Genomic DNA, 16,765 nt, shown 5'->3' on the forward strand with positions numbered 1-16,765 from the left:
AATGCCAAAGAAAAAAATAAATTGGAGTCAACCATTGTTCTAAAAAATCTGGTTGGTGTTGACTCCAATCCGGGGGAAAAAGAGGATGTCGTAATTCAGGAAGTTCAAAAGCCTTATATTTTGCAAGTCGAAAAATCAAGAAGGCAGAACGACATTCCTCACTTGAAAGCCAAGAAGTGTAAGACGAAAAATATTTTCCTTGGCGTGGTCATCTATTTACCAACCCCCGCTGCTCGTGGTCACAAACTTGAATCCAAGTTGGGTGCTCAATTCATAAGCTTCAAATGGCGAGAAAAGCGGCAAAGTTGGTAACCGTCGTGCCGTGACGTTAAATCAAGCGCTTGGTGAGAGGCAACCCATCATTTATAAATTTTTAGAATAATTTATTATTATTATTATTTGTTTTTTTTACTAATAAAAAAAAAGGAAGATTGTTGTTATGGTGAGCAGAGATGACTATAGCACTCAGTGCTAGCAGGTATGCCTAAGATTTTTTGTATGCTTATGTGATGCAGTGAGGACACTGCAAATTTTTTAGTTGGGGGTGGCTATCTGGTGTTGTATTGTAAATATGTGTTTAGGACCCCCCTCGGCCTTTCTTTGTCAGAGTTCTTTTCCTGAGGGGTTTTATATTTTTTGTTGAAACTGGCATGTTTAGGATGTTACTTAGGTTGAATAGAGTAGTTTTGACTTATTTGGTGTTACTCTGTAACTGATGGCATGTTGTTATGGTTTGTTGGAAATTTTGGACCCCTAGAAAATTTGAAAAATGCATACTTAGAACAGTTATTGATTGACATGATTGATTCTTTATATGACATTATGATTATTAGGGTATCGTGTGTGATAAATGACTACTTAGGAGGTCACAAGTGTAAAAATAATTGTCCTTATGCCAATGTGTGTGTGAGCTGTTAGTTTGGTTCTGTTTATGCATGTATAATCTAGAACTTGTCCGATTGGTCTTGTATGAAATCCGAAAGTTAGTTTGGTTAGCTTTCTTTGTGTAAATAGTCACTTTGCCTAAATAAGCCTTACCAAAATTCAAAATATCCCTAGTTTCCCTCTGTGAGCCTTTTTGGACCTTTTTCTTGGCTAGCCAATTATGAAACCTTACCCTTTTGAACAATTAATCCATCTTCTCACCCGTTCCCTCCTTGATGCTACTAGATAGATGAAGCAAAATACCTAAGTTGGGGGTGAATTAAATGTGGAGTAGATGTTAAAAACATAAGTTGGGGGTGGTGGAGTTAGCTAGTCGGAATTCGATGTGGTAGTTGCATATAAAAAAAAAATCAAAAAATTGTAACACAAAAAGATTTGCAAGTTGGATAGGAATAAAACCACATCGAGGTCGAAAACTTGAAAGAAAATAAAAGGGGTTGGAAAGAAAAGGGGTGAATTAAGGTGAAGAGATGTTGTAGTGTTCAAGGAGGGGGACGTCACTAATATCCAAAAAGTATCTTACCCGTCCCTAAGCCTACATTACAAGCCGAAACAAGTCCTAATGTGATAACAGCCGAACAAGCCTAGGATGAAAACATAGAAAATAAGGGCAAGTCTATGGTATTTGCATGTGTAGATATGAATTTATTTGTGAGTGTGAGTGTTTTTCTTTTCTCTTTCGTCTTCGTCCCATTCTTGTAATATATATGTGTGTTGGGACATTCTTTGGTCTATGTAAGGGCATAAGGATGAGAATTGAGCAAAATAAAGTGACCGCCTAAAGTAGCGTTTGTGTGCATCATAATGTGTTCGATAATGTAATGTCATGCATTGAAGCTTCATTGTTAGTCATAACGTTCTTGAGTTATGTATATTGCTTTAAAATAGAAAATTGGGGTGGTCCTTTGAAGAAAAACATGCATGCCGGTAGTTCAGAGTCAAAACTAATGTAGACATTGTTATTCTATGATATCTAGGTGTTAGATTGAGTCATTGTTTTGTATGGCTTGCTTGAGGACAAGCAAATACTTTAAGTTGGGGGTGTTGATGTGGCGTGATTTTGCGCCACAATCGATGCGTTTCGGCTACAAGGTTTTCTTGTTTTTAAGCAAGTCTATGTGATTTTACGTGGTTTTTAGTGTTTTTCAGGTAACGGAACAGATTCGGAATGAAAACAGTTGAAAGTGCAGAAGTGGTCGTAAACTCAGTTTACGGACCGTATTCTTAAACACGGGCCGTATTCCATGGGCATATTAAAGAATAAGAAGAACCAAAAAGGCAGGCTGAGGAAATGGTGATTTACGAACAACTTTTACGGACCGTATTCAACTTTATGGTTCGTATTTCAAAGCGTATTTAACCATTCGAGCATCTGGCAGAAAGTCGAAGTTTTGGAGTTGAAAGACGATTGGGCAGTTTACGGACCGTAAACCAATTTACGGCCCGTATCTCAAGGGATTGAAGTTGCTCAAAACTGGAAGGAAGACCTGGTCGTAAATTGGTTTACGGTTCGTGTTTCACTTTACGGACCGTATTTCGTATCGACGGGGACCAAAGTGCAAATCTGCAACTTTCACGTTTTCAGAACCTATAAATAGTCATTGTAGGGTTTAATAGTTATCAGTTATTATATTTTTTTGACTTTTGGCTTAGAACATTAAATACTCTCTAGTTTTTGAAGGTTCAAACATCAATTCAAGTATTATCAATTCCTCTTTTCTTCCAAATTAAGCAATTATGAATTCTTCAATTTCTTATTTCTTGTTATTTTTCATGAGTAGCTAAATTCCCTTACTAGGGTTGTGAACCCAATGATGGGTGTTGTGTGATTGAGTTGTGATTAATATACACATAATGGATTATTAGAGTTTATTTATTTTTCATTCTTCATTCATAATTAATGGTTGCAAATATTGATTAAAGCCATACACCTTGATTTATTTGGGAAAATAATTAGGGTTGGTAAGAATAAATAACAAGGACTCAAAGCTTTAAACTCTGTTTAATAAATTCACTTAGGAATAAGAAGAATTTACTTGGCATGATTAATCGTTCTTCATAGTTACTTTCTTATATTTGGGAAAATCATAGAAAGAGATAATCTTTATTTATTGGGAAATAGTAGAGATTCATATAATGATCCATTAGAAGTATATCGAGATCAATGCCCATGATCATACACTCTATCTAACGGGGACACAACCTTAGTCTCTTTTACCATAAATTTCCACCAAAGCAAGTAGATAGCAACTAGTTATAGAAAAACCAACTATTACTAAAACCATCGGATTAAGACATTAGACCTAAGCTTAGCATCCTACGACTTTAGTAACCTTTTCACACCATATTCCCTGTGGGATTCGACCCCAACCTTGTTGGGTTACTATATTTGACAACGTCCGCGTTATACCATTAATAGGTGTAATTTGAGCGTATCAGGTCGCACCTGCGCTTGGTGGGCCGTAGGTGTGATATTGGGCTGAGGGTGCAAGAATCCGCACCTACGTGGTATTGACCGCAGAAGCGGCATCACACCTGAGGGTGGATGTTTGCACCTGCGAACCTGGACTTTTTGAGTGGGGCTCGCTCCTGTGAGCTTTTGTCCGCTGATGCGGTCCCGCAAAAGCGGAAAATGAACAGCACCTGCAGCGGCACTGCCAGTGTATATTCCATTTTTCTCCATTTCGAACTTAGACATTTCATTCTCATATTTGGAGCTTGGGACCTCGGTTTTGAGAGATTTTAGAGGGGTTTTAAAACCTACCTTTTACCATATTAACTTCGATTATTGTGTAATTTCATCATTGAAATCATGATATGGGTTACGAAGTTGGGATTCAAGAAGCCTAAGTTAAAAATATGGATTTCTTCAACTTGAATGTCGAATTGATGTCAGATTGATTTGGTTTATTTTTGGAATTTAGGCTCTATGAACCATGGGTAAACCGATTTTGGGAAAAAATACAGTTTTTCCCTTCGAGGCTCAGGATTGCCTTTTTGGGTCCAAACCTATAATATAGCAATATGGGTGTCTACGGACTCGTGTGCTAATGTAGAACCCGTATTTGAACAGATTGAGATTATTTGGAGGCTCTACGGAAGAGCAAGGCTTTGTTAAGAGTGTCTAACTCCTAAACAGAGAAATTGAGACTTTACTTGACTTTATTTAAAACGCGTATTTGGATAAAATGAACTAATAAAAAGACGGAGTAATGGGGATTGGGTCATGTACTTGTGATGTGACGAGCACTTGTACTGGGCATCAGTGCCATGTTATGTGAATTTGTGTAGGATTGAGTCGTAGAGTTCAGCCTGAATGCCATGCTTTGGCATTAGCTGATAGTTTAGAGTGCCCTATGTGAATTATGATTGAGACATGAGCTCTCTTATTTGATGATTATATGCCTTATACCTGTCTAATTTGTATTGTGTGTTCTCATCACTCCTTCATGCTCGTTTAAAAGTGGAAAAGAGCTAAGACTAAGCCTTTTACTGTAGCCTTGTTGCTTATTACATGCATGTCATATTAATGCTTTCATATGGTATCTCATGCATATTACACTTGAGGATACATATGTGATGTCCGATGGAAATGATTTCGGACGAAGTGATGTGAATGATATGGGCCGAATTGGCTAAGTACAGGTCATATGAGCCTAATTGCGCGGGTAGGTTCGTTGCATGTTTTATGACTGAAATGCTTATTTGGTTTGTGTTCATGGGGTTATGGATGAATTTCAAGTGTTGAATTGAAGTTTGGAGACTTAGAGAAGTTGTTCAACTGTATCTGGTGTAGCCGCACCTGTGCTTGGTAGGCCGCAGGTGAGAAGTTGGGCTGAGGGTGCAAGAATCTGCACTTGTGTGGTATTGGCCACAGAAGCGGCATCGCACCTGCGGGTGGATGTCTTCACCTGCGAACCTGGACTTTTTAAGTGGGGCTCGCTCTTGTGAGCTTTTGTCCGCCGGTGCGGCCTCGTAGAAGCGAAGAATGAACCGCACATGCGGTATGTCATGACCCAACCGGAGGGCTATGACGGGAACCCAGAGCTAACCTACTGAGCACCACAAAACAAACATACATACATCTCATATCCATACTTGAGTGGGCCGTTGTACTAGCTAATAAATCTCATAATCTGTAGGGGCACAAGCCCGAAAGAGCTATATATGTATCATCAAACTGGGCCCATGTACACAAGCCGACAAGGATGTCAAAATGATATAAGTAAATATGAACTGAGGAGGTCAAAAGACATCTAACTGTGCACATCTGTCTACGAGCCTCTACATGGAATACATAACATATTAAGGATGGGACAGGACCCTGCCATACCCATCTGTACACAAGGAACTGTACCAACTGATCTACAACTCCGAAACAAGTGGAGTGCTCCTGTACAATGCTGAAAAAGCAGCCTATATGTTACACCCCAGAAAATTTCGTGTTACTAAGGCTACAGACGGCTTAATGAGAGCTCGAGGAGGAGCAAATATCACAAGTATAAAGAATAAAATTCTACTGTAGTAGCTTGAGTATGATATTTGGAATTCGTACAATATGATTGGAATAATACGTTAAAAGATATATAGCCCCCGTAACCGTAAGCTAAGGTGGGGCCCACATGATGGGATTTTTATAAAGGAAATATGATAAGCTATATGGACAATATATGTGAAGTTAAACACAACTCAAGAAAGACCCTTGAGCCAAATCCAAGTGTAAGCCCTCCAAAAAGATATTTTTAAGTTACGTTTTCGGGTGATCTGACTTCGGGAGGCCATAACCCCATTATTATTTGGGAATTTGGGAAAACTCCTAAAATGAAAGTTGTAGACAATTGAAATAACTTCCAACCTTAGGTCGTGGGCCTGTATGTGACATCGGGATAAAGAGTTATGGACGTTTTAGGGCAGAAAGGTCAAGCTGGGCAGTGAAATGGGCCCAACCCGATTCCAATCCGGGTCAGGCCCATTTCCCCTGTTATTTAAGGGAAGTTTAAGCCTTCTCCTCCTCATTTTCAGACCAAAAAGACCCAGAAAATTCTAGAGAGAGAGAGGGAGGAAAGCCTTAGAGAGAAAAATCAAGTGTTGATCAAAATTCGAGCCCCGAATCCCGAAGCTCATGAAGAGAAAAGTGTTGTACGTTGCGTTGCCTTCAATTTGAGCTAAAAATCAGCCAAGAAGAAGAGTGTTGACATGGTTTCTGCATACTTAAGGTAAGATTAAGGTCCCTTTTTCATTGTTAATAATTTCATTTAGAGTTTTAACGGATTAGAACGGAGAAAATAGCGTTATAAATTCGTTTGTTGTTTTATTAAGATTTATGGATCGGTGGCTGTGTTGTGACAATATTTTGGGGCTGTTGGTGGTCGTTATGAATGGTTTTGTGGGCTGGAATATCATGGGATTGGCTGTAATTGTTGTTGTTGTTGTGTTTGTTGTTATACTATAGATATACGAAAATAAAGAAGTGCATACAAGCATTGGTATACGAATGTATATTGGGCTGTTTTGGAAGTGATTTAAGAATGGATTTAATTCTAGTTTGATATGAAATTGTTGGTGTTGTTGTTGTTGGTATTTTGATTGATGTTTGGCTAAATTGGAATCTCGAGGATTGTTATGTTTTCAGGGAAAATGCTGCCCGAATTTCGTTAAGTTTCATTCGTACTTGGATTGGTTAGTAAGTGATGTGGATGATCTAACCGTGGCTTATGTTATCTTAATTTTAGACCTACGAGCTCGAGAAGTAGACGTTGGACATTTAAATAAGCGTTAAAGGTATGTAAAGCTAACCCTTCTTTCTTTTTGGCATGATCTTTATGAAACAAACAGACGACGTATATATATGACTCCAAAGAAGCTCCTATTCTTAGAGCCACTAGGATGACTAATGTTCTTGACTTCCAGAAGCTATTTCATTATGTCTTGATACGTGTATATGATTCCAGAAGTTCTATTTTAATATAATCCGTAGTGACATTCGAAAGGTACTTGATATGACTATCGTCTAAATTTTCAAATGATGGTTCATTTTGATTATCTTATTGAGTCTTAGATATGATTTAATTTGCATATGGTTGCTCACTACTCTACTCGTGCATGCCTCAATACATCTTTCACTGAGTCCCGGGCCAGGATACGTTCTCGTGTATAGTTTCACTGCATTGTTCACCGAGTCCCTTACTAGAGGGCCGGGATACGGTATATATATATATATGTATATATATATATATATATATATATGATGTGATGGTGTGATGATGTGATGATGTCATTATGGCGCCAAGGATGGTATGTGGTGACTTTATTCACCGAGTCCCATAATGGGCCGGATATGATACATGATATTGATATGCATGATTTTCATTTCATAAGGCAAGTGTATTGATATTTTAAAAGTCATACTTGTTTCCGGTAATCTCTATTTCAGTTATGATCCTCTTTATTGTATTTCATGCTTTATATACTCAGTACATATCTCGTACTGACCCCCCTTCTTCGGGGGGTTGCGTTTCATACCCATAGGTACAGATAGTCGGTTTGGTGACCCTTCAACATAGGACTTCCACTCAGCTGTCTTGGAGAGCTCTGTTGTTCCGGAGCCTAGACTTTTGGTACAGATCTTATGATGTACGTATATGTTTACCCAGGGGTACGGCGGGGCCCTGTCCCGTCATATTTCACTATCGATACTCTTAGAGGTCTGTAGACATGTGTGTGGGTTGTGTATAAGTTTGTTCAGCTCTGTTTATACGATGTGCTATGGATACGTTCATATGTAGTGGCAGCCTTGTCGGCTTGCGCATGATATTGATATGTAGTGGCAGCCTTGTCGGCTTGCGTATCATTTTATGATTTGATTAGTTGTGACTCCTCAGGAGACAGTTATCTAGACATATATATATGATGACGTTATGAACCTTCGGAGTTCTTTTGCAAGTTTCCATATTGTTCATAGTTTCAATTTGGCTATATCTAACAGATACGTATATGAGTGTCTAGCTCGGGCACTAGTCATGACCCATGGGGTTGGGTCGTGACACTATAAGTCTGAATCGTCTCCTGTCTACCTGCGGGCATGAACACAGCGTCCACAACAAAAGGACGTCAGTACGAGTAATGTACTGAGTATGTAAGGCATGAATAACCACATAATCAAGACATAAGGAAACATGAAATCAAGAGATAACCTGTATATCGAACTGCCCCTTAATGCGGAAAGAATGCATGCTAACTTTTACTTTTAAAAACATCATAAAATCTATAAACTGCTTATCATCATTAGCCCGTGTTTGGGCCTCCTGCGTCCGGGCCTCTCGCGTCTGGGGTAATCATCTCACGCCGCCCACTAGTGGTGACTGCCCGGCCAACTATGCCCGGTGTAACTTTCATCATCCATATGCCGCCCACCGAAGTGGTGTCTGCCCAGCCAACTAGGCCCGGTGTAGTCATACATAAACATAAGCATGCATGAGAGCCCAATCAAAAACTACAACTCTATCGGAGTGACGTAAGGTTGGTAACCTCCGATTATACTATGGAACAATCATCATCGCTATATCTCACCTTGAAGAAATAATTATCATGAGGTGAGATTATCAATAATGAATAGAATTGGTAATCACGTGACAAGTTCAATAATATCATGAAAACATTGAGAACTTTAAGCTTTGGCCTTTCTAGAATGAAAATCATCATCATAATCATCACCACTATCTTGTCTCACTTTGAGGGAACAACAACATAAGATGAGGCCAACTATGATGAATGTAATCAAGGATTATATGGTAAGCTCAGTCATGTCATGAGAACATTTAGAACTTAGGACCTGGTACCACTAAACATGGAGTCATCATAAGAGTCTTGAGAATTAAGGACTTAGCATTTCTAGGAGCAAGGGTAACCTGGATAGCATATATGAAATCATAACATAGGAATCATGCCTTTTGAAAGAAAGGGTTAGCCTTACATACCTTATTGTCTCCTTAACTACTCAACGCTTATCCTTCCAAGCTTGTAAATCTACATTCAAGATGATTCGCGCTAAAGGTAAGCCATTGAAAAGCTTATGTGGTCAAACTAAATTAATAAATGAGCTAACGAAAATTGGGCAGCATTTCCCCTTATATCTTCTATTTCCACCAACTCAAAAACAACTCCCAAAGTCACAATATCAACAATTCCATAATCAAAAGATTATATTCAAATTATACTCAATTCCATCCCAAAACTTCTTTCCATAAACAATCCATAACAACAAATTCAATACAACCCCTTGTAATCTTGTATACAACACTTTCTCAACATCATTATTACCCCTCATAACAAGATTATACTCATAATATGCTAACAATTATAGCTTAAGTTAATTTACACTCAAAATATCATCAAATTCATATTTAAACTTTTTCCCATAACTCTTTCCACTTTTAAGACTTGCTAAACCTTCACATTCACTTAACACAAGAGATGAGATGAAGAACATACCTTGTATTTGAAGAATTTCAGCTCACACAACTTGCTCCAATACCTAATCCCCACAACTCCAAGTGAAAGCAAGAACGTCCAACTTCCATAAATTAAACGAGGTTTTCAAGGTTTGATCTTCTCTTGATTTGATTTGGAATGATTTGGAGGGTGTATGGATGTTAAGGGAAGCTTAGAGAGACATTAGGGACTTGTTTTTGGGTGAAAAATGATGCCCAAGTCATGGAAACATCTATTTATAGACTTGAAAAAAAATTCCACCGACTCAAATTTCAGGAAATTTCGGGCAAAGTACGGGTTACTATTCATCACGCACTTCAAAGTACGTGATACTGTTCATCCCGTACTTTGGAGGCAAAATTTTTAACTTTCTGGAAATTTTGGCAAAATACGCCCAAAAAGTGCGGGACGTACTTTATTGTACGGGCCGTACTTTCCTCTGTACTTCACAGAAATGCGATCTGTCAGGTGAATTGGAAAGAAGACTCACAGAACTTCAATTTACATAGGGTATGGATTCCGTAACTCCTCGTATTCTAGGAGATATGACCCTCGCAAGTTGGACCAAAATTTCTGTCCAAAATTCTGTCAAGTTTTTCCAAATTTTCAACAACCTCATTTCTTCGATTCGCTTGATCCCGAAACCTTTAAGTATTTATCTAACACTTATTAAAAGTCTTCCTTAACCTTATAGGGGTATCAAATCCTCTCTGAACTCACGTTAGTTTGCTTACGACAACGCAAAAATTCACGAGGTGTAGCACGGTGTCTCTGCCAGTGTGTATTTCATTTTTCTCCATTTCAAACTTAGACATTTCATTCTCACATTTGGAGTTTGGGACCTCAATTTTGAGAGATTTTGGAGGGGCTGTACAAGATTCTTCGCGAGGGTAAATTCTAACCTACCTTTTACCATTCTAACTTCGATTATTGTGGAATTGTATCATTGAAATCATGATATGGGTTATGAAATTGGGATTCAAGAACCCTAAGTTGAAAATATGGATTTCTTTAAATTGGAAGTCGAATTGTTGTCGGATTTGGTTCATTTTTGAAATTTAGGCTCTATGATCCATAGGTAAACCGATTTTGGGACAAAATTACAGTTTTTCCCTTCAGGGCTCAGGATTGTTGTAATGACCCGTTTCGTCATTACTGTGAAATTCTAAGGAAGGTGACAACTATGGGGCCTAACGATGTCTCCACCTTCTCGCATCTTGGAAACCTTTCAAGCCAAACCAAGATCGTCATGCGCATAGCGTAAGCAATAAAAGTGCGAGCAAAGAAATAGGGCCATACCGCTATAGCGGTCTCGTGGACGCTACAGCGGTGCCGCTGTGGCGGTATACCGACCGCTGTAGCGGTAACCGCATGGGACTGCTTGAACACCATAGCAGCCTGTTGGCCGCCCTGGCGGTACCGCTGCAGCAGTACACCTACCGCCTTGGCGGTTTCACACAGTGAATTCCACCTATTTAAGAGACATTTCGGGAATTGACACCATTTCTCAAAACCCTAGAGAGTCTAGCCACCTTTGGAGTAATTTTGGAGCCAAAAATGATCCTTCCTTGGGAAGGTTATTTCCCTAACCTCTTCCATTCATTCTCCCAACATTGATTCTCTTTAAGGATCCTTGTCTAGAGTCACAAATGGGAATCTCAAATCTCTTAAGTTCCAATATAATGAACCCTTGTCCTTCTTGATATAAAGTACTTGGTATATTTTCCCATGCACATCATCCTAACATGATTCCCAACCAAATGCTTCACCTACCCCATTAAAATACCTTTGGGTCTTTATTTTAGATCTTGGAAATGGGTTTCTTGAATTAAACCTAAAATGGCAAATTGACCAAACTAGTAACTTGAGTAAGGTCATGAATGTTCTAAATAAAGGTTGATCTATCAACTAGCATTGTGATAGTGAGTTTTAGGTAGGATAAAATTCCATATCTACCTTAGCAATTTTGAAGTCCTTGAGAAAAAGACCCAATTGGTGAATTCTACTCTTGGGTCTCTTGGTTATCTCCGAGCCTTTATATGGATTACGCGGTGGTGATTAATTGAGGCGTCATTGGATATTCGTGGCACCCGCTCGACCATGAGGTAGGATACGGCTTCCTTTCGGTAGACTCCGGTTAATTTTTCGTATTGTTGTGTAGAAGAAATGGAGAATGCATGTATAGGATTTGAAGATATGGGATGAAATCTTAGGATGGTATTGTTATGTGTGACATGTTTGTTGAGGGCTCGTGGTGTCACGACCCAACTAGGGGCCGTGACGGGTACCCGGAGCTAGCTACCGAGCACCGCTCACTTTACTACTCATCTTACTCATCTAATGCTCTTTTGCAATTTTTATTCATGGAAGTGTAAGAAAACATATATTTTATAGGAACATAAATGCTTTATACTTGTTTGGCTTTCGGCTATCAAAATAACATATATATATATATATATATATATACATAACAACATCATGTGAGACCATATAACCCACACTGCGTATCTACGAGCCTCTACTGACATACTATATACATAGACGGAACAAGACTCCGTCATGCCCAAAAATACACATATGTACCAAAAGAATAACCATAAGCACCTCCGAACAATGGAGTGCTCTCTATCAGCTGACAGCTACTGAGGATCTGGGCCAAGCTCACCTCCTTGTCTACCTGTGGGCATGAACACAACGTCCAAAGAAAACGGATGTCAGTACGAATATTGTACTGAGTATGAGAGGCATAAACAAAGAAGAAAGACATCAATAATGCAATGAGAACATCGATATGCAACATCTGGATCTGAATAAAAATCATATGGAAAGTAATGCATGCTGTCTTACTCATCCTCATCATCGTGTCATATATGCATAATATGCAAGCTGCCCGTCCATGTCGGAACAGTGTGATAATCAATAACATTAGCTCGCATCCAGGCCTCCCGCGTCCGGGGTACCATCTCATGCTGTCCACTAGTGGTGTCTGCCCATGCCAAAAGGTCATGGTGTATCTGTCACGACCCGGCTAGGGGCCGCGACGGGTACCCGGGGCTAACCACCGAGCACCGCTCGTGCTATCATTTACCTAACCCATTTAACAATCATTCATCTATTTTCGGTTAACTTTAAAGAGAGGATTTGCTTTTCATTACAAAAATATAACGCGTTGATACAAAAACATATTTCAATATACTTATACACATGCGTACTACCCGCGTTGTGGAACCACACAACCCACATCGAGCATATATAAGCCTCTATTGAGTGGCATAAAAATATATACACAAAAGGAACAACCAATTGGCACCTCCGGAAGATGGAGTGCTCTTCGGCTCGGCTAGTGACTCCTATCAGTCTGGACCGCTTTCCCGTCTACATGTGGGCATGAACACAGCATCTAAAGAAAAGGATGTCAGTACGCGCATTGTACTGAGTATGTAAGGCATACATCAAGAAATAAAGTAAGAATAAGAAAGTAAAGTAAGTACAAGGAGATAATCGATAACTGCTTGCCTCTTAAGGCGGATCCATGCATGCATACTCATAAAGCATCATATAGTAAATTGCTGCGGAACGCGCAGCCCGATCCGTATGTTATCATATGTTAGTGCCGAGGAACGTACGGCCCGATCCATAAATATAATAAGTTAGTGCCGAGGAACGTACGGCCAGATCCATAACCCATATATCCCGCGTCCGGGATGAAATCATGATATGCCAGCTGACCAGGTGGCTATGCGTCTATAGCGCCTCACCTTCCCCATTTCCCTTGAAAACATTTTCATATCATATATATATACATACATAATATACATAGCATGCTTGAGAGCCCAAGGAAAAGCTGTAAGTACGTCGGAGTGACGTAAGGTAGAAAGCCTCCGATTATGTTATGGAGTAATCATCGTCGCTTTGTCTCACCTTGAAGGAACAATTATTATAAGGCGAGACTATCAATGAAGAATAGCATTAAAAGAAAGCATAGAATAAAATCATGAACTTCATAAGGCATCCATTCATATACTTTGGAAGATTTAGAAATAAAGTCACCATCCATGAATAAATTGAGAAATCAGTAAATAGCTTGACGTTCTCATATAGTCCTTGAAATCATAAACTTGAAACTTTTAAACATAAGATCATTCTCATCATAGTCATCATAATGATATTCTCACTTTTGACATCATCGTTCTCATTGAAAAAAAATATCCTTCGTCGTTATCATAAGAACTCACATAATCACAACCTTTGGTTTTGGAAAATAGGAGTACTTGGAAAACATTTATGGAATATCAAGAAGGAAATCATGCTTCGGAATCTTAGACTTTTTAACCTTTGATAGCAAGGAAAAGATGGGAGCATTTATGAAATCGTAAGCTAGGGATCATGCCTTTGAAAGAAAGGGAATAGCCTCACATACATTCGACGTTTACAATTCTTATTGCTTGCTCGTTCTCCCTTAATACACTCGTATATACCTTCAAGAGAATTCATGTCGTCGTTAGCTAAGTAATTATAAGAACGGACTACTATTTCTAAGGAAAATTGGATAGCACTTCCTTCATTTCTAATACTTTTCCCATGTTTCATTTCAACTCTCATACATTCATAACGACACTCCCAATATTACTTTCAACAATCATCACTTATACACTTTGAGAAAAATCTACCATTTTCCTCCAATTTCTCCACATCCATGGTTATAGCTCGTTATCACGTTTTCTCGTATATAATACTTATTTCATGGTCTAGACGTTATTTATAACATATTCACAACCATAGCTTATCAACATTCATGACTCCATTCAACTACTATTCAATTGTGCCACTATTCACCCATGAAAGGCCCATTTTCTATGTTCTTATACATTTCAAGTATCTAAGCCTTCCAGTACCTTGAACCACATGGTATAGTCATGAAACATACCTTGGATGATGGTGGAACAAGCCTTGAGCAACAATACTCTTTTTATACCAAAACCCTATTTCAACCCTTTTGAGATTTCTTGAAGAAGATGACTTCCAATAGAGTCTCATGCACTTGCTTTCATGAATTAGATGTTGATGATCTTGGTTTCCCTTTGATCCCTTGAATTTTGTGGATGAATATTTGGAGAACTTCTAGAGTGTTCTTGAAGGTTGTATGGATGAAAAAATGAAATAAAATGAGGCTTTGGTCCCTTTTAGTAACTCAAAGTTTGATCTTTAATGAATTCCAGTCGGGGTGAACAGTGGTCGTAAATCACATTTTACGAGTCGTAAACTGGTTTACGAGCCGTCCCCCCTGGTCGTATTTAAGCATGTCCAAAACAGAGAAGTTGGCTGAAGAATATTGCAGTTTACGATCGAGGTTTACGATCCGTAAACCAGTTTACGATCGAGGTTTACGGGCCGTATTCCAAGTCGTATTTAAGCATTCCCACACTTTAACAGAAAGTTGGAATTTGAAAGGCTGGAGGACGATGGTGGTTTACGGTCCGTAAATCACTTTACGGGCCGTAAATCACTATACGACCACTGGGCTGCATGAAATTCTACAACTTTTCCATTTCCAAAATTTCACGAATCATCACCCCTTGCTTAGTAAAACACCCCACACTCATACCCTTGTCGTTCTATTCCTTGTACATGTACAGGGACTTTTCCGAGGTGTAACAGTATCCGTATAGCTGCCCGCCTGGGCGGTGAGTGCCCGGCCAACTAGGCCCGGTGTGATGCAATCATGTCATGCTCATCATAAAATGCTTACTATCATATACTTATCAAAACATGCTTATCTTATCATAGTTCATGCATGAAGCTCAAGATCATTTCTACTCTATCGGGGTGACGTAAGGTCGTGATCCCCCGATATCATTATGGAGCAATTGTTGACATTCTGCCTCACCTTGAAGGAACTAGTACATAAGGTGAGTGTAGGCGACAATAACCTTATTATCAATATAGCACCATCATATCGTATCTCTTATCTTATATAGACATTTATGAATGTAGGCTCTTAACTTTCCGGAAAATGGAAACTCATGAAGAGGATAAAGAGTTTACGCTATAGGATTCATGCCATTAGAAGGAAAGGACTAGCCTCACATACCTTGGTCGTTTAACTAAGCTATCGCTCACTTGTTCTCCTTCGATATCACGTCGTTACCTTCATGAGAGAATTCGAATTAACATTAGTTAATTGACTACAAGAACGCATCATTAATTCTAGGAAAAATTGGGCAACACTTCCTTTGTTTATACTACTTTTCCCATGTTCTATATCAACTCCCAACATTCACAATACTACTCACCATATCACAATCAACAATCTTCATTTATGCATATTTAGCAAAATCCACCATTTTCCTCCAATTTTTCCCATATTTCTACTTATAGCTCATCTTTGTGTTTTCACGCATTTAATGCTTGTTTCATGATATACACATCACTATAACGTATTCCTAATCACAACTCTTCAACTTTCATGATTCAATTCCACTATCATTCAATTATGTCACTATTCACTCAATAATGACTCACTTTCTATGTTCTTCTACATTTCAAGTATCTAAGCCTTCCAATACCTTAAACAACATGAAATGATCATAAAACGTACCTTGGATGTTGGTTGAACAAGCCTTGAGTTGAGTTTCTACCTTAGCATCAAAACCCTTCTTCACCTCCTTTGATTTTCTTTGCGGAAGATGAACCCTACTTAGTTTTCATACACTTTATTTCATGGATTATGTGTTGTTGATCTTAGTTTCCCTTGGATTTCTCTTGTGGTTGAAGAGTAGGGAAAGTTCTAGAGGATTCTTGAGTTGGAAGAGGTGGGAAATAAATTGGGTGAAATGAAAAATGACCCCTTACACTTAATTTAAAAGCTGGCCGAGACCCATTATACGGACCAACATAAGGTCCATACTATTTATACGGACCGTATGTAGGGGCGTACAATTGGTCCAGTAGCTGGTTCCTTCATTGGCCAATTATACGACCAGTATAAATTATACGGTCCGTAGGTTGGACCGTATAATGCCCAGTGGTTCCGTTTTCATTCTCGTTGTCTCGTTCGATCTCCGATCCTTATGGAACCTTCTTATCACTTGTTTAATACTTCAATACTAATCTAAGGGACGTCATTGCATGTCTCTAAGACACCATTATGCCCTCACCAACTCGTTGCTCGTTATTCCTACTCGCTATACGACTTACGACTCACTTTCCTTAACAACTTCCTTTTCTTATCTCGAATGGTTTTGGAATCTCGTTTGGGGTTATCAAACACTATTCCTACTCATCGAAATGTCGTATACGCTATGACCTTCATTGTCCTATTCATAGTACA

The sequence above is a fragment of the Lycium barbarum genome, chromosome 10 (assembly GCF_019175385.1).
Source record: "Lycium barbarum isolate Lr01 chromosome 10, ASM1917538v2, whole genome shotgun sequence".
NCBI lineage: Eukaryota > Viridiplantae > Streptophyta > Magnoliopsida > Solanales > Solanaceae > Lycium > Lycium barbarum.